Below are 19,691 nucleotides of genomic sequence, written 5' to 3' on the forward strand. Positions count from 1 at the left end.
AAAATTCAGTGTTTTGTATGAACAGATAGCGAATTAGAAGCAAACCAGTCCAAAAATGGGCATACTAATTTGCAGAGTCCTAAAGGGTCAATGAAAATAAATTCTATAGTGTGAGAATTGTGGTCTCTAGGGAAATCATTTTCAATTCTTTGAACATTTACCTTATTGAACTATTAGAAACAAATTAGTGTAACAGCCAGTATAACTCTGGCCTTAAAATATAAAGTAGTATCCACATTGCACATATGATTGGAAAACCCCTCCCGATCAGAGCTGCGTTATTATTTTTATTATAATTATGAAAGCATATTAATTATAAAAATTGATGGGCATGGTGGTGCATACCTGTAATCCCAGCAGTTGATGAGGTTGAGGCAGGAGGATCACAAGTTCAAAGCCAGCCTCAGCAACAGTGAGGTATTAAGCAACTCAGTGAGACCCTGTCTCTAAATAAAATACAAAGTAGGGCAGGGACGTGGCTCAGTTGAGTGCCCCTGAGTTCAATCCTCATTACCAAAAAACCCCCAAAATATTGTAAAAATTGATGTGTTTTATCATGACATCTCCATAATGTATATATGGTATGTTGATTATACCAACCTTTCCTTCTGCATTCAAAGGGCAAAGACCCTCTCCTCTCTCCTCGCTTCCCAGCCTCCTTACCCTTTCTTACTAGTCTCTCTTCTATTTTTGTTTTCTACTTCCAGGTTTTTTTTTTTTTTAAATTAGTTTCTACATATGAGAGAAGTCATGTTGTACTTGTCTTTCTGTGTCTGTCTTATTTCACTTAACATGATGTAGAGTTGCATTAATTTTATGAGTTAATATATAAATAAATATGAGTTATTTATAAAGCATACTACAAACTATGTGCTCAGTAATTTTCATGCATTGTCTCTAATCCTCAAACTCTGCAAAACACATGATATCAAGCCCATTTTCAGATAAAGAAATGGAACTCAGGGATAGTAAGCAACTCTTCCAAGGTCACATGAACTGCCCTTCATGAGTAAATATAGTAATAAACTCTTTATTACTAAGATATGTGTTGTTGTCATGAACCTCAATAGATGTGGCATCTAGTCAATCAGGTAGGATCCAGGGATGACCTTTGTCTGTAGCCCAGGTGCTATTACAGATCAGCCTTAGAGTCAAGGGTGAATTTGAATAGTCAGTGGTCACAGGGTAAGGAGATGGATGGACCTCACAGTGGAACTTCTACCAACTTCGTTAATAGTTTGTCTGATTCATCAAAAAGAAGAAATGACCTCATGAAGAGATCAGTCTCTACTGTATCCATTCTTGGACCTTTCTGTAAAATTAAGGCTATTTTGAGGGGAGGATCCTGGAGGAAGTCAAAGGGGGCTTTTCTCCATTTGTGTTTACATTCTCTCAACTTTCTCACATAATAAAAGTAGAGGATTTAAATTCATCATATTTTTCTGACACGGAGTTGACCTATGTTGACAAAAAAAATTCTGAGAGTGGACTTGGTGATCACATTCAACAGACCAGTTGAAGAAGTCACATACATATGTGTAGTTCCAGGGGACTCTGATGAACGAAGCTGCATTTAAAGAACATATCAAAACAACCTACTGAGGTAGGCAATGAACAGATTTTGAACAGAGGAAGGATAGACATACATTTCCTATGCCATTAGTTGATATTTTTAGTTTGCAATTGCTAAAAAATGGAAAAATACATATTATAATTTATGTAATTTAAAATAAATGAAAAGCAAAAGAAGGAAGAAGACATGGTTGTTTTTCTTTGGTGTCTCCTCTTTTCCACCAAGAATTCATCCATATTTGCATAGGAAATAATTGAGAATTAATTCAGACTCTTCACCCTAATTAAAAACAAAACCCTTCAAGGTTCAGAAGGGTCACTTATAGTTTGTTTCCTAAACTTATTTTTCAAGTATTTTACTCCATTAAAATTAGACATCATGTATTTCTTCAAGACTTTATATTTCTTCAATGTAATCTTCTAAAAGTGTGTGACTGCCATTATGCCCATTATTACAGCGGGCAGCAGCTTCTCGGCAGCTCTGGAGTACAGAGGACTTGGCAAATTCCATCCGGGCAGAATGAAAGCCAATAGGGAATATGTATGAATCCGGCTGCGCCCTAACAGCACTAAAACTGGAGCAATCATTCCAGTTTCTTCTATGGGAACCCTGTTTCCTTGGGACTAACAAAGAAGCAATGAAACAATGTCCTGGTGAAATATAAAACAACAACAATAAAAACTAAGTTAGTCCATCCAAAAGGTCCGGGAGACGCTAGGAAACCCTTAAAAAGAAATACACTGAATAGAGCTGATTAGCCTGATCTTTAAATACTTTCTTCTTTCTGGGTAAGCTGTTTTTTAATATTTGCTAACATTGCTTATCAGAGTATAACACATACGAAAAAGTGCAAAATTCCTAAGTGTACAAAATTCCTACCAATGGATAGTTCCTTCCTCATCCTGTAACACTTCTCTTGAAGTTATGTGTAAACTTTGACTCTGCTCACACTGTATGTAAATGGAATCCTAAAAGGTACATTCTTGTAGGTTTGTTTTCTCCCAGCGTTAGTGAGAGATTCCCCTGTGTGTAGCATTGACTTGATCATTTCATTGCTATATAGTATTTTGTTGAAAAAAATATCATAATATGTGATGTACAACTGGGTGCATCCATATTTGGAGCTACTAAGAGTAATGCTGCTGTAATGTCCTTTGGTTTACATTTCTCAGGTTTACATCTGGATATGGAATTGTTAGGAGGTGAGGTGCACCATATCAGCTTTAGTATACACTGACAGTTTTCTGATGTGAATTCATGATCTGATATTTCCCTGTCCTTTGCAATGCTTGATAAAACTATTTTTCAGTATTTTGAGAAACCTTATTTTCTTGTTCACTTTGATCTTCAGTTCACCTGAAATGGTATGTGGAGTGAAGGAAAAATTAATATTTTTCACTGTGGATATTCGGTTAACACAGTATAACTTCTTCAAAATGGCAGTTTTTCCATTGCTTTACGGTAGCAATGTGGTCATAAATCCCCACATATATGTGTGTGTGGGTCAGTTTCTGAATTGTTTTCTAATACATGGGCAGACCTATTTGTTCATCTTGACTCCAGTTTCATATTGCCTTAATTTCTGTACCTTTATGATATGGATTGACATACCATGGTGTAGATTTTCTGATTATTATTTTTTCTTCTTCCATTTTGTCTAATTTGTGCTTGGCTGCTTGACTTTTCATATATGTTTTATAATCAGTTTGCTCAATTCTATGGAAACCTGACGGGGATAAAAATTGGAATTGCATAAACTCCATAGAAACATTTGGAGGTAACAGACATCTTTATGACATTTCTCTCTACTTACTTAGATCTATTAAAATTTCCCTTAAAAAATCTTCCTTGTATAGAAGTGTGCACATGTTGGTTCATTTATTCCTAGATATTTGGTCTTTTGATGCAATTGTAAATGGTCTCATTTTAATTTATTATTTATTTATTTATGGCACTGGAAATGGAACTCAGGGGCCCTCGACCCCTGAGCCACATCCCCAGTCCTGTTTTGTATTTTATTTAGAAACAGAGTTTCATTGAGTTGCTTAGTGCCTCACTTTTGCTGAGGCTGGTTTTGAACTCATGTTTCTCCTGCCTCAGCCTCCCAAGCCACTAGGATTACAGGCATATGCCACTGAGCCCAGCTTATTTATTTTTGATTGGTTCTTTGTAGTTATACTTGGCAGCAGAATCCATTCTGACATGATTACATGAGTATGGAAAATATCTTATTTTTAAATATCACTTTTTACCATTTATTGTTGGTATGTAGACATATATTTTTTCTATGTTGATCTTGAACTCTGTGCCTTTTCTAAATTTGCTTAATTCTAATAATCTCCTTGTTTATTTTCTTGCATTTTGTATACAAATCTAGGACTAATAAAGGTATTCCTCACTAATCCTTATGTTCTGTTTTTCTTGCCTTGTTTCTAAGATCTTCTTTCTATTAAAGTTAAGTGATAATGTTGTTAATAGGGAATCTGCCTCTTATCTAATGTCAGGGAGAAAGTTTTTTAGTATTTCACCATTAAATACATTTGTTCTAAGTTAGTGCAACTACTTTTTTGATATAAAAATGATTTAGAATGGGAAAAAATTTACCACACATTGCTGGAAACTTTAAGATTTGGGTTTATTTATTCAAAGACCTCTTTAGGCAATTTTCTAGACCATCTCTCTGATGCCTCAGGAAGGTATGTTTCCTGGATTAGCCAGTTTTATAGAAGTTTTATGGGAGGGTTTGGTGCATAAAGCTATTCTAGATAATGGGAAAATGCAAATTCTTTATAGTGCTTTGCTGAATTTCTTATTAATGCTTCATGTTGACAAATGTGTCTTTGATTTTTCCAAGTACAAGAAACATCTGAGAAAGAAAAATAGAAGCAAAGTAAAAAAAAAAAGTAGTCAGTGAATCTCTATTATGTGAAGAGTGGTGTGCTAAAAGCATTTCACTTTTGAAATAAATACTTAACATGTTTTACACTTCATATTATCTTTGATGTAAAATTAATAAGTTAGATAATCGAGTTGTATCTCTGTGTAGTGACTACTGAGATTTTTACCTACTGAACATGCTCAAGAATTCTGTTATTTCTGTGAAAAATAAAAGAGGATGTTTAATATTAGGATTCCTAGTTCCTCTGAGAGTCCATCCTTTTACCCTCAGCAAGCAAGTCTAGTTCTGTGCTACCTGGGAAGTTTGGGAACAACTACAATTTTTCAGTAAGTCACATAACCATTTAATGACTCATCAGGGATAGCTGCTTTGTCCCATTTCTGTATTGAATATTTAATCTGAATACTAAAAGAAAAATAATTAATGCTTCACTATAACTCAACATATTAAACAGAATAACCTTGAACATTATAAAAATGAGTCATGGTAGTCACCCAGGTTTTTATTTTTATAATTCCTTCTTAACTAAAATAACTAAAATTCACAACTCTTCTCTTATAAAGAATATTTTCCTGAATTCCAATTGATGGATATTTCTTTAAACTTATTTAATTTTATAAGGGGTAAGAATTTGATGTCCACGTTACAGAATTTACATGTTTGGTGGCTCCCTGTGGGTTTATTTTACAATAGCTTATTTACAAAACTAACAAGCAAGTCTACCTGTGTACCTGTGGGAATAGGAGACAGACAGCTTTCATTTCTTTCTCTGGGTTGTTGGAACGTAGCCTGCTTCCAGCTACTGATGGTAGCATATTCTCGAGACAGCCTCATGGACTACAGTCTTGGCTGGGTGAAAGTTAAATCATCAAGCAAGAATTTTCTTGGTATTTCCTTGAAAGCATTGACTACAGAAGCACAATCCTCCTAGATCTTCACCAGCTTTAATCTTACATCAAACACTTGTTAGTAACAAAGCAAAGAAGAAACCCAGCCTCATTTTTGGGAAAAATGTTTTCAGAGGACCAACAGAAGACCCCTAAGGGAGGGTCTGCGGTGCCAGTACTCAGAGTTCAACCTGCAGCCAAAGGAAAGGATCTCAGAGGCCCAGTTGGAGGGAGAGAGGTGACACAGGTGGGGTGGCAGGGGACAATCTCAAGGAAGGTCACCTCTAATCCCAGAGGCTCGGGAGGCTGAGGCAGGAGGATCACGAGTTCAAAGCCAGCCTCAGCAACTTAGTGAGGCCCTAAGCAACTCAGAGAGACCCTGTCTCTAAATAAAATATATCAAAAAAGAGCTAGGGGTGTGGCTCAGTGGTTAAACACCTCTGGGTTCAATCCCCAGTACTAAATTAAAAAAAAAAAAAAGGCTCGCTCACTTCAGTGGGCTTATTTCATCTTGTCTGGTGGGTTTCACACTTTCTCACTTAAGAATCTAACCAGACTCAGGAGTCACAGTCCTTCCATGTGGCCCCAACAGCACCTCCTTCTCTCTTTTTCCCCTTCTCTGAAATTTTCATCCTCTTCTTTTATCCAAATGCAAAATTCATGTGCAAATCCATTTGTGCACTTTTCTTGTTTCAAATTGCTGTCTCTCTCATATATTTATGACCAAAGACAATCCTGCAAGCCAACAGCGAACGTGGTCCCCTATCACTAGTAGATAGCACTATTCAATTGCAATCTAGAGTTCTCCCAACATCAGAATTTGTCAGTATAGTAATCCCTAATCTTCTTATCCACATTCTATTTTAACTCATAATTCTAGCATGTTATTAGCATATCTCTTGCCCTTAAACCCTGGAAGTCCTGTATTAAGGATATACTGCTATTACTAGTTGTGCTTGGTTTTGAAAGAGCTCAGTGTACTCATTAAAGGTAGAGGCTAACTGTTTACCATAGCTAAAATCCACATCAATTACATGAAATTAGAATGTTTTATGATATCTGATGTAGATTGGTAGTGATAGAATTGAACTTGTTGGTTTTCTTTTATGATAAAATAAGATTAAACTTAAAATGGTTTCTGAAACAAAATAGGAAGTATTTTGATCACACAGGGGTGTTGTAAACTCCTCATAATACTTGTGTATTTACAACTGAACTTCTAAAGTTTTTGATTGATTAAAAAATAACCTAATGCCACAGCAAACAGAAATCCCATGAGCTTGGGAGGTTGGAGTCTGCACTTAAATTCCAGGTTCTCTAGTAAGATGCTCGGGATCTTAATTAACCTCTCTGAATCTCAGACTCTTCATGGGTCAAGAGGAACAAACATCTAAAGGCAGTCTGTAAAGATCAAATTGGGGTAATGCTTATAACATTTCTGTCAGTTGGTAAGACTAATGGAGGGAAGTTATAATTTCATTGAATCTTGAAAGTTTTGAATTGAAATTGTACGTCATTGTTCCAAATCATTTGCAGTTACCCTGGTCCTCTATGTTGGTCTTACAAAATCCATATGCTGACGAATTAAAATAGGCATGAATTTTTCTAGAGTCATGTCAAGAGCTGCTTTATCATTTTCTTTTTCTGTCTTTTAGTCTTTCTACATTTTTATTGATGCATGTAGTTGTCCATAATGATGGACTCTGATGTTACATATTTGTACATGGACACAATATAACAGCGTAATTTGGCTGGTATCACTCTTCAGTGCTTCTCCCTCCCTCTGTTCCCACTCTTGGTCCCTTTTCTCTAATGATTTCCCTCTGATTTTCATGAGTCCCCTCTTCCCACATCCCTTTCTTTTCTTTTTTCTTCTCTAGCTTCCATTTATGAGAGAAAACATAAGTTCCTTGACCTTCTGAGTTAGGCTAATTTTGCTTAACATAATGGCCTCTTGTTTATCCATTTTCCAGCAGACAACATTATTTCATTTTTATGTCTGAATAAAACTCTATTGTGTACATACATTTTTTTCTTTGTCCATTCTTCCACTGATGGATACCTAGGTTAGTTCCATAGTTTGACTAGTGTGAATTGTGCTGCTATAAACATGGGTTTGCGTGTCTCACTGTAGCATGATGACTTTAATTCTTCAGGGTAAATACCAAGGAGTGGTATAGCGGGGTCATATGGTGGTTCCATGCCTAGTCTCTTGAGGAACCTCCATACCGATTTCCAGAGCAGTTGTACTAATTTACAGTCCCACCAACAGTGTAAAAGTGTTCCTTTTCCTCTACATCCTTTCTAGCACTTGCTATTACTTATATTCTTGATGACTGCCATTCTGACTGGTATGAGATAAAATCTCAGTGTAGTTTTGAATTGCATTTCCCTAATTGCTAATGATGTTGAACATTTTTAAAATATATTTGTGGACCATTTATATTTCTTCTTTTGAGAAGTGTCTGTTTAATTCATTTTCCCATTTATTAATTGGTTTATTTTATTTTTTGGAGTTTTTTTGAGTTCTCTATATATTCTAGATATTAATCCTCTGTCAGAAGAGTAACTAGCAAAGATTCTGCAGGTTCTCTTTTGACACTCCTAATAGTTTGTTGTGCAGAAGCTTTTTAATCTTATTAACTCCTAGCATTATTTCTTGAACTTTGGGGGTCCTATTGAGAAAGTTGTTGCCTGCACCTATATGCTGAAGCGTTGACCCTACATTTTCTTGCGGGAGTTGCACAGTTTCTGTTCTGATTCCCAGGTCTTTGATCCATTTTGAGTTGATTTTTGTGCAGTGTGAGAGATAAGAGTCTAAGGACACTGGTTTGTGATTTTCTGTGTGTGTGTGGTGTGTGTGTGTTTGTATCAAAAGACATAAAAGCTTGGTCTAGTTAATGAATCAATGGAACTTCATTCACTTTAGTTTGTTAGGTAAAGAAAGGGGAGAGAAATGTTTGAAATACATAAAATGACAGATATATCATCATCATCATCATCATCATTATTATTATTGCATAGAAGTATTCTTGACAGTCTATGAAATTGAAACATTGAAACCCTGGGCAATTTTGTTGAATGAACTGATGTAGAAGGGTTCCCGACTTACTGAAAACACATAGATATGGTTGGATAAAATAGCAAACCACACCAAAGAGGAGCATGAACAAGTTTGACAAAAGGAAAGAGAAATCCTTGGATGTCATCAACAAAGAGGGGACTCAAAATCAGTCTGGGCTTAGGGAGACACAGGCTGTGGGAAAACTCCTCAGTTCTGGAGCTAGACGGCTGCCTTTCAGGTATTGGCAGGGCTGGGTCCCTCGAGGACTGTGAGGGAGAGTCTGCTCCACACCTCAGGCCTGGTTTCTGGCAGATGTTGGTGGTCCCTTGCTTCTTTTCATCACCCTGTTGTCTGCCTTCCCCTTTACATGCTGTTTTCCCTGTGTGCATGTCCAAATTTCTCCTAATAAGGACACTGATTGTATTGCATTTGGGTCCCACTACTTAATATCTGTGACCATCCTAATTTTCAAGTCAGGTCACATTCTGAGATAGTAAGAATTAGAACTTGGGGCAGGGACTAAGGGAGTGGCCAAATTCAACCCACATCAATACCCAAACATAAAGTGGTTATTTTTAGAATGTTTCAGTCTTATTAGAGAAGGAGAACCACAGAAATCTTCTGAAGATCTTGGTTTATACCCAAATAGAGCCCATTGGGTAAATAAAAGAGACATTTCAGATAGCCTTTAGATGTTCGAATTATGCACCAGGAGGACAGAGGGTGAGGGAGCTGGCAGTGAGATACAGCTACTGCCTAAACAGGCAGCATGAGGGCATGGACGGCTGAAACAGGCATGACAGACAACCGATAACTGTCCATGTTGGGACAGACACAGTGGCAGGAAAAGAATGAGAGCAATGGAAGAAAGGAGGTGTTGCTCAGACAGAGGGTTTTTCTAAGTCAGCTGGAGCAATTCCAGACGGCTGATCCAGAGTCTTGGTTTGGGGAATACAGAGTTCATTCCATCATTTGGATCTGGACTGTCCATATGTGACTGGCTTGGTCCTTAGGGAAGCATTATTGAAAGGTGTAGAACCTTCAAAAGATGCGGCCTAATGGGAGATCTTCAGGTTACTGGGGCTTGCCCTTGAATGATAGTGTGGGACCTCAGTCTCTTCTTGTTCTCTTGTGCTTCCTGATCATGAGGGTTTGTTCCCTGATGTACCCCTACCGTGCTGTGCTGCCTCATCACCAGCTCAAAGCTACAGGGCCAAGTGATGATGATCTCAAATCTCCACGTCCATGAACCAAAATAAACCTTTCTCTTTGAAATTGATTATCTCAGGTCTTTGTCATAGTAATGGAAAGTTAACTAGTTCAACCTCTCTGCAGCCAGGGAGCAAGATAAGAAGACATGAGGTCGTCTCTGGCCTGTTGCTTTAAGACAAGATGAAGTTGTCCCCAAAAACAAACTGTGGATTTCCCACTTTCACAGTGCCTAGCTGTGCCAGGGGATAACTGATTTCAAAGTAGGTGGTTTCCTTTCCTTATTTTGCCATCTCCTTTCTGGCATCTTCCATCTTTCCAAGGTCATGTAACAAATCACTTTCACAATTAGGAGCAGCACAGGGACATAAATCAGCGTAATTTGTGCATGTTTCCTTCTTTCACAAAGACTTGTCCAAATGAAACATTACAGTATATTTTAGTTACACAAATTAAATACTGGCTTTTAAAAACATAGCACTTGTACTTTTTAACCTTCAAAGAACTTTACGAATATTGAGGTCATTAATCTTTCTTACCACTCTTAGAGTCTTTGAGTTGGACTTGTTCAAAAGATTAACACAGAAGATGAGAAACTATTTGGCTACCAGATACAGTCTTTAGCTCTAATGTTCAGATTTTGAGATAGTATTGCTTTGGCCATCTCTGAGAATCAGAAAATAATTAGTTTTGTTTTTTTCTCTGTCAATTGGAAGCTATTATTACCACTGTGACTACACAAAAATATTTTTGAATGTGAATACTCTTAGTAATCAGATCAGAATTTTAAAGGGCAAAAATAAGAGATGACAATTCCCTTTGAAACTCACAAGGTAACTAAAGCCATTCTCTGATCCCTTCTGTCCTTGGCTTCTCGTTTACTTTCGTGCTTCCTGTTTCTCGTCTTTGAATTCCTCTCTTTCTGTGCATCTCTCTGTCTGTATGTAGGGAATCTTATCCTCTCATGATCTTTTCCTGGGCATAACTCTTCTCATGTACCTGCTTTTTCTTCTTTGCCATCTGACCCTCTTCCCATTGTGTCTCCGACTCTTCTTTACGCTCTCCCATTTACCTCTATAGCCTCTACGGCTCCTTGTTCTGTCTTGTAGTCACATGAAGACACTTCGTTTCCTTGCTTTTACTTTCTAACACCACACAACAATGATTAATCAGCATTTGTTGAGTACATACAAGCCAGTTATTTTCTATTGTGAAAACAGCATTCAAAAAGCAACAGCTCAGGCAACAGACAACAATCTGTACCTGCTCAGAATCTGCAAGTGCAGAAAAAAATTAAAATGGGTTTATCAGTTGTGGTTTGGGATGAAATTCTTTGTCATCAGTGTTTGCTCAGTGTTGATAGAGGAGAGCATCAGCTCCCTTTGGAAAAGGGGGCAGGGAATGGAGACATTGATTGAACCGTAGTGGTAAAACTCTCCAGCTGGTATTGACCGTGGTTTCTCCCACACAAAGGAAAGAGACTGAGATGAATTTTCTTTGTGTAGTAGTTAATCACTCAGGTGACAGAGTCACAAACAGGATTTGATCTCTGATTGCTGCACAAAGATGTTTACAGAGAAGCCACTGTGGAAGACATGTTTTTCTTGCCTATTTAAGGTTGTAGTTTGGACTATGATTTGTAAACTGCACAGGATATGAAGGGTAGAGCTTCAAGGAGAATATAAGCTTGCTGTGTGTTTAGCAGGAACCACATCTTTATTTTATTTTATTTTGGTGCTGAGGATTGAACCCAGGGGTGCTTACCCACTGAAACACATCTCCAGACCTTTTATATCTTTATTTGTTTATTTATTTTCATTTTGAGATAGGGTCTTGCTAAGTTGCTTAGGGCCTTGCTAAGTTGCCAAGGCTGGCTTTCAACTTAAGTTCCTCCTGCCTCAGCCTCTCAAGTTGCTGGGATTTTAGGCCCGTGCCACCATGCCTGGTAATAGGAACCACATCCTAAGGAGGAAACAAGGTCCTACAGCTGAGGAGGGGTTTAGGGTCCAAGATGTCTCATGCAAATAGGTTAAGTATTTCCAAAGCCCAATAGGAAGAGTTGTAAATGTAGAATTGTCTCCCTTCCTTGTTCAAGTGGGGAGAAATGTTGACTGTTGTAATGGATTTGCAGACAAGAGGCAAAGTAGCTCATGGGAGCTTCAAGAACTATGGTGCAACTCATACAAGGCTGGTGGGATTGCAAATTGGTGCAGCCACTCTGGAAAGCAGTGTGGAGATTCCTCAGAAAACTTGGAATGGATCCACCATTTGACCCAGCTATCCCACTCCTTGGCCTATACCCAAAGGACTTAAAATCAGCATACTACAGTGATGCAACCACATCAATGTTTATAGCAGCTCAATTCACAATAGCTAGATTGTCCAATCAACCTAGATGTTCTTCAATAGATGAATGGATAAAGAAACTGTGGTATACATACATACACAATGGAATATTACTCAGTCATAAAGAAGAATAAAATTATGGCATTTGCAGGTAAATGGATGGAGTTGGAGACTATCATGCTAAGAGAAATATGCCAAAGGCCGAATGTTTTCTCTGAAAGTGGATGGTGATACATACAGGGGGGGTTGGCGGTCGGGGCAAGAGAAGAATGGAGGAACTTTGGATGATGTAGAGGAAAATGACATGGGAGGGGGGGAAGGAAAGATAGTAGAATGAGACAGACAGTATTACCCTATGTAAATGTATGATTACATGAATGGTGTGAATCTACATTGTGTACAACCATAGAAATGAAAAGTTGTACCCCATTTGTGTACAATGAATCAAAATGCAGTCTGTAAAAATAAAAATTAAAAGAAACTACAATTAAAAATAAAAGATCTATGGCGCAACCTTATATGGCTATGTGCTGATTACAGCAAATCATTGGTCTCCTCCTCCCCTGTTGGGTACAGGTACAGATTGTTGTCTGTTGCCTGAGCTATTGCTTTTTGAATGCCATTTTCACAATAGAAAGTAACTGGCTTGCCTGGAACACAGTATGTACTCAACAAATACTGATTAATCATTGTTGTGTGATGTTAGAAAGTAAAAGCAAGGAAAGGAAGTGTCTTCATGTGTCTACAAGACAGGACAAGGAGCTGTAGAGGCTGTAGAGGTAAATGGGAGAGCGTAAAGAAGAGTCGGAGATGGAATGGGAAGAGGGTCAGATGACAAAGAAGAAAAAGCAGGTATATGAGAAGAGTTACACCCCAGGAAAAGATCATGAGAGGATAAGATTCCCTACATACAGACAGAGAGATGCACAGAAAGAGAGAAATTCAAAAGGGAGAATTCTGTTGGGAGAACACTGCAGGTGGGGAGGAAGTCCCTCGTATCATTATTTTCTAAAATTCACCCTAACTCTTATTTGGAGCCCCTATACCTTTAAAAATATAGAACATTACAACTCTTGTCTTTATGTAAGAGTTCTCCTATCTCCTTGGAATTTATGTCACTGTTGTAAAAATGTGCCCAGTGCTAAGATTTGGGATGTGGCATTGGGTCATCAAGTCACTTAAACCTGTACAGATTAGTTATAAGATACCCTTTCTGTATTTTAGTATCATCCTGGAGGTTCTGGTGGCTCTTCCCACACCCATGCTGTGGTCTCAGTTACTGAACTGCACACAGTCATTTCTCCTCTGGGACCCTGTCACTTCCTGTTTGCAGCGCACAGAGCACAGGCAGAAGACCACCCCCACTTCTCAATTCCTGCAGCCTTGGAGAATCTTCCGGAGAGTTTTCAGCTGTCTCCCTCTTGATTCCTACCAACCTCTTGTTGGCCCACGTTCCCTTTCTTCTCTGGAACTGGTGCATTTGGAATTCCTTAGCCTGAGAAACTTAGAACAAGTTCTGCTTTTTCCTGCTAGGTTATTCCTCCAAGGTCAGAAATGAAGGACCACCTTCTTGAACAGGAGGGAAAGAAAGAAACACAGGCTGAACCTCAAAAATACCCAGTCACAGCTGGGTGCGGTGGCACATGCCTGTCATCCCAGTGGCTCAGGAGACTGAGGCAGGAGGACTGCGAGTTCAAAGCCAGCCTCAGTAAGAGTGAGCTCCTAAGCAACTCAGTGAGACCCTGTCTCTAAATACAATATGAAATAAAGCTGGGGATGTGGCTCAGTGGCTGAGAGCCCTGAGTTCAATTCCTGGTACCTCCCCACCCCCCGCAAAAAAAAAAAAAAAGAAAAAGAAAAAATATCCAGTCAAGGTGTGACAGAGTTCTCAGAATTTAAAAAGATGGAGGCAGTTTTCTGGGCTGTGGTTATCTGTTTGGAGCAGATGTGGGTCCTGCTATGAGAGAGGACCCAGTGCAGTTCTGAAAAATTTCAATGAATGAGACCAGAACAGCCAACCTCTGCCCACCACGTTACTCACTGACCAAATTCTTGATGCTACAACTCTTGTGACTTATTGTTATTGAGGGAGGCATTTGCACACACACATTATTTTTAGGCTTCCTGGTTTGTAGAGGCACTTGAGAAATTTTACTTGATGCTTATTGCTAATTGTTTTATTTTTTGGACTTTTTTTTTTTTTTTTTGTGGTGCTGGGGATCGAACCCAGGGCCCTGTGCTTGCAAGGCAAGCACTCTACCAACTGAGCTATCTCCCCAGCCCTGGACTTTTTAATTAAAAAAAAATTTATGTTATTATATTGGTCACTAGATTCCCATTTGGACTGAAGAAAGAAGAGCAGCAAGTTAAAGCTGAAAAACTATGAGAAAGGGAAATTTCGATTTTGGAGATAGCCATGTCTGTAATGAAGTAAGAAGTGGGAACATTGACCCCTTCTCAGAGGTCAGTTTCCGAAAGCAAACCTTTAAAGGCACCTTACACACAAAACTACAGCTTGTGAGAAAGTGTGTAGACACCGAAAGAAGGCAGAGCGTACTGCAATTTCTTTAGTGCGCTGCTTTTCCTACAAAGGACAGAAACTATGGAACAGACCATAAAGCAGGGAGTGGGGATGTGGCTTGGTGGTAGAGGGCTTGCCTAGCATGCATGAGGACCCGTGTTCAATTCCCAGCACTGCAAATAAATAAATGAATAAATAAAAAAAAAGAAATAAAGAAAGAAAGAAAGAAAGAAAAAGAAAATAGTGACTTGTACTCATGGAAGGCTCAGCTCTCAATAACTCTGGGTTCTACCTCCACATGCCCTCTCTTCCGTTTCCCATATCTGTTTGGAATGAATAATGCAGCCAGGAGAGATAAGAAAGAAATGGATTCTTTAGATCTTGTGTGGATAGAAACCCTATTCAAAACATTATGAGTCAAACTATTCAATTTTAAATGATCACAAGAATCTACAATAAAAAAATATACAGCTTAAAACATGACAGCAACAAGCTGTGAGCCAGGGGGAGAACAGTTGCTTAAAATGATTGATTAGCAGAAGAAAACCCTGCAGGACACTAGATAGAATCTGCCACAGGAAAAAAAAAAATGGGACTTGCAGATATATTTTACAACTTCTTCAGGCTGTCAGTATTAAAAACAAACAAACAAACAATATAATCAAAGATATTTTTTAAGATTGCTGTAGGCAATCTCTTCTAGAGGCACTGAGAAATACACTTAGGCTCACCTCTGCTCTGTGAAGGAAAGTTCTTTTGTGTGGGTGGCCAGGGAATGTTACTTGGTGGCATTATGTTCCCATGACTCCCTCCAGAGTGATTCATTGGTAACTAGATGGCATGATTATTATAGAGTTCCTGTGGTCATTATGCTGTGTTAATCACAGAATATTGTAATTGCTGTTAGAATGACCACGAAATGAGCCATACGGTTTCAAAACACACTTAATCGTTTTCAGAAGAGGTGCAAATGAGAGTTATTATGCTTCAAAGATTCAAGGGAAGCTGATTAACAGAGCTTAGAGAGTGAAGAAGGGATCAGTGGCTATGGTTTTTTATGCTATATAACCATCAGTGAACTTTCCTTTCTGATTCACCTGATATTAACATTCCATTGGGGGCCATACAACCATGTGTTCGGAAAAGACATGGAAGGTGATTTATTGATATTTCACTCTTGGGTGCAGTGAGAAGTTTCTCTCCTACTGAATTTCTACAGTGGCACCTCCAGAAAGCTCATCATTTTATCATCGCATCTTTTTTGCTTCATTCTCCTGAGTTCTTTCTGCTCCGGGAACTTTCCTCTGATAGAATTATTACATCAGAGCAGGAGTTGCCATGTGTATCAGAGAGCACTAGTTATTCTCTTTGGTATGCAGGCTGAGCACCATCTCATAACCTTGTTTGTGAACTTCAGAACCTCAACTTGACAGACTTGGCCACTGATCTACTTCCTTTGGATCCTTGGAAGATCCTCAAGGGAGGATTCTGACTCCCTGTCACACAGTTATGAATTTCAAGATGGCGCTTGGTAACCTCTTTTCTATGCAGTGGCCAGAATGCTGAAAAGTTTGAAAAATCCTTGTATACACTCAGTTCCCTCTGCTCTTGGCAAGAGGAAGAAACTTGAGTAGCAGCAGAAAAGTGATAGAGTCATTCCCCTTTGCTAGATTTATGTTATATTTATTTAGCCTTTATCCCAGTTCTTTTAAAAGAGGAATTATGATCTAATTACTTCCTGGAAGACAGCTCCAGTGTTGGAAACTTGTGTGATACCATAAAAATCACAAACCTGATCACTCAGGAGGATGAAAATAAGCCACCTGTGTTACATTAGGGGACTTTTCTCTTTGTATGGCTCCTTTCTCCTTCTGGCTATGGTGTTAAGAAGTCTGGATTGCAGAGGTGAGACTCTTCATGTGCATTCTTTATGTCACCAGGAACTTTAGATTTGGGTTTAAACTTAGAATCTTCTAAAATACTATCATCTGATTAGTGTGCAAGTCCTGAAGGACTTGAGTAGTATCTGCTTTGAGATGGCCATTTCCTGAATGGCAGAGTTGTCCACTGATTCCTGTGAGAATTGGTGGGTAGCATTTGAGCATCCTTGAGTTTTCTCTAAACTAAGGAAGTCTTACTCTAGTTAAGATTGCCAAAATTAACGGGGTAGGTAATTGGGAGGTAGGTGTGGTTAGCCAATAGGAATGAGACAGAAATTGTACTATTATAAATAAGTAATGGGCTACTAGCATTTTAATTTATTAAATCCTATAGTAGGAAGGCTAGTAGAATTAAGTATCTTTAACTTTGTAAAGTTACATAGTTTACTGAGATTGGAAGGACTTTAAAGTTCACATAATTGAATTATCAGAAGCTTGAACTGCTTCTGTAACATTCTGATCAGATAAACAAATTGTCTACTGTATGTTTAAATATGCTTAGTGGTGGACTATGCTTTAATTTACATCATCTTGTTTAGTTATGAACCTTAAAAGTTTTTCCTTAAAGATGGTGGAATGAGACAGACATCATTATCCTATGCACATATATGATTGCACAAGTGTTATGAATCTACATTGTGAACAACTAGAGAAATGAAATGATGTACCCCATTTGTGTACTATGAATCAAAATACAGTCTGTAAAAATAAAAAAAAATTAAAAAGTTTTTCCTTGTAATAACCAAATTTTGGTGCTCTGATATGATGGATTTCAGTTCTATTTCTTGGACTCTTGGCAGAACAAATCTAACTACAGATTTTCTTTATTTCCATATGGCTTTCTACATCTGAGATTTTTCACTTCCACACAAAACCTTTCCAGATTCATATAATAGGGTTTCAAATGTTTCTCTGTGATTCTGGTTTCTTTCCGTGTGACCTGTATCTGGAAGTGGACTGTTCACAGAGAATAGACTGGTCCTTCCACTGTCTGTATTCTAGACATTGATTTTTATTATTTCAACCTAAGTTCAGTTTTAAGGAAAGAGAAAATCATTCTAACTTTAATTTCATTTAGCTCATCTTCCTCCACTGGTGTACAAGAATGTAATAGGAAAGCTCATGTCCTGATCTATTATTCATAGATAACACTATTTGGCCACATATCCCAGATCCACTAATCTAGCCATGCTATTGGAAAAAGGAAAGGAGTTTTACTTGACATAAGTAGGTATTGACTTGACTTTGCAACCCTCTTCTACGCTTTCTTCAATTCCTACTGGTCAACTGGTATTGAGCACTTAAAGTTGAAATTGTTTTGTTCACTTATTGTCTAACAAAATAGGTTGTTCTGTTGTATGGAGATTTTTGAAATGTGCTTCTGAGTCACAGAGAGATTAAAACCAAGTTAATTTCTTTAAGTCTCTAACGCTTTAGCTAACTACAGCTAAACCAAGATCTGTGTTCACAAGACTTGCAAAGTCTGAGAATTTTTATTGACATCTTAGGAGATAGGAAATTGTTTATCTGAAATCCAATTCCACCTGCACATAAGGGCTCTGTGCTTGGAATCATGACTCTTCGTAAAAGGGAATTGTGACAAATTCAAGGGCAATGACACAGCAAATACCATCTGGTAGCAAAAATCATAAAAGTGCTCTCTGGTCTCTGGAGACGGTTTGTATATACTATTTATATTCATTTCTAAGTCACATATGAACCTTTGAGCCTGTTTCATACTTTAACTGATTGACTTATCAAGTAACACAGGCGGTAGAGAAGCTTTAATAGTTGACTCATAGTAAGTTTGGTGTCTTTCTCTGGTTTGGCTCCTTGAACTCTACGTGGGTTCCAAACTGACGAGAGGCAGGTTACCTACATGCGTAAAGCAAGCTTGGAGTCCTGAAGCATCAACATGAGGAGCAGTGGCTAGTAACATTGCCATAAGAGGTTGGTATCATTATTCATGGATCTTCTGATATTTCAAAAGGAATGAGGTGAGGAGGGGCAGCAAACAGCAAGACTCAGTGCCGTTCAAGTTCACCCAGACAATCGCTCAAGTCAGGAGTGACAGTGGACTTTCAGCCCGCCTCCTTCAGCTTTCCAAGATACATTTTGAACAGTACATTGTTCTAGGGTTCTCTTTCATCAACTCCCCACCACTGCCCTGGTGACGTCTTGCCTATGTTAATTGCTTTTCCTTGGCTTGTATATCCTCTGGGTAGCTTTTATTGGTTGGTCAACAACAATTTGAAAGTACAGAAAGAATCAGAAATGAGCTTTCAACTAACAACAGGACGAGGGTCAGCTACCAGCGAATCATTGGTTTGCTTCCAAGATGTAGCCAGAGTAGTGGCCGAAGATGTGAAAGACTGCAGCCTGGGTCAGACTTTGGCCCTTGACATGGGGATGCAAACTTCTGGGGGAGGAAAACTGAAGAGAGGAGAGAGAGAGAGAGAGAGAGAGAGAGAGAGAGAGAGAGAGAGCTCCCAATCCTGATCCTTGGATAGCAGCTTCGTAGTACCACTGCCATTGTGCCTTTTATACTCCTCCTGTGCCTTTTGAGTGTGTTGAGCTATTGAGGGATAACACTCCCTAAATTTTTCTGAAAACTCTTCTTTCCAATAAAGAGCATACTAAGCACTGGCTCAATTCTTTCAGCAGTGTTAATAAAAAATCTCATGGCCATAACCTTGATTTCACCTTTTCTCTAAGGTCATATCTTAATTTGATAATCTTTTTCTGGTTTAAGAGAATAGAGATAAGTAATGGTTTTCTAGCTTAGCAAGTTCAGCCTCTTTGAATTCCTTCAAAATTCTTGTAAATTGTGTGTGTGTGTGTGTGTGTGTGTGTGTGTGTAGTCTCTTCTAAGTTCATTTCATGTAGTCACTTGTGTTCAATGGTTTATACATTGATATTTTCAACATTTTGCCTGGAAATCAAATCCAAAAATTCATGTTATATTTGATATCTTCAAGTTACTTGGGATGCTGGCTCTACCAGCTGTTTCATGCTTAGAAAGCCTGGGTCGCCGTCTTTCCACCCTGTTCTAGCAGTTTCCTTGACATTCCTCCAGGCTTTCTAATAGTGTACTTGCCACTTCTCCAGCATCTGAGAGCTGCCTTATCTAAAGCTGCCTTATCTAAAGCAACCTTCTGTTGCCATAATTATGGTGCATGACAAACAACCACAAAAACCAGTGGCTTAAAACAAGAATATATTTAGTGCCTGAGTCTGTGGGGCAACAACTTG

This window comes from Sciurus carolinensis, chromosome 10 (genome assembly GCF_902686445.1).
Source record: "Sciurus carolinensis chromosome 10, mSciCar1.2, whole genome shotgun sequence".
Lineage (NCBI taxonomy): Eukaryota > Metazoa > Chordata > Mammalia > Rodentia > Sciuridae > Sciurus > Sciurus carolinensis.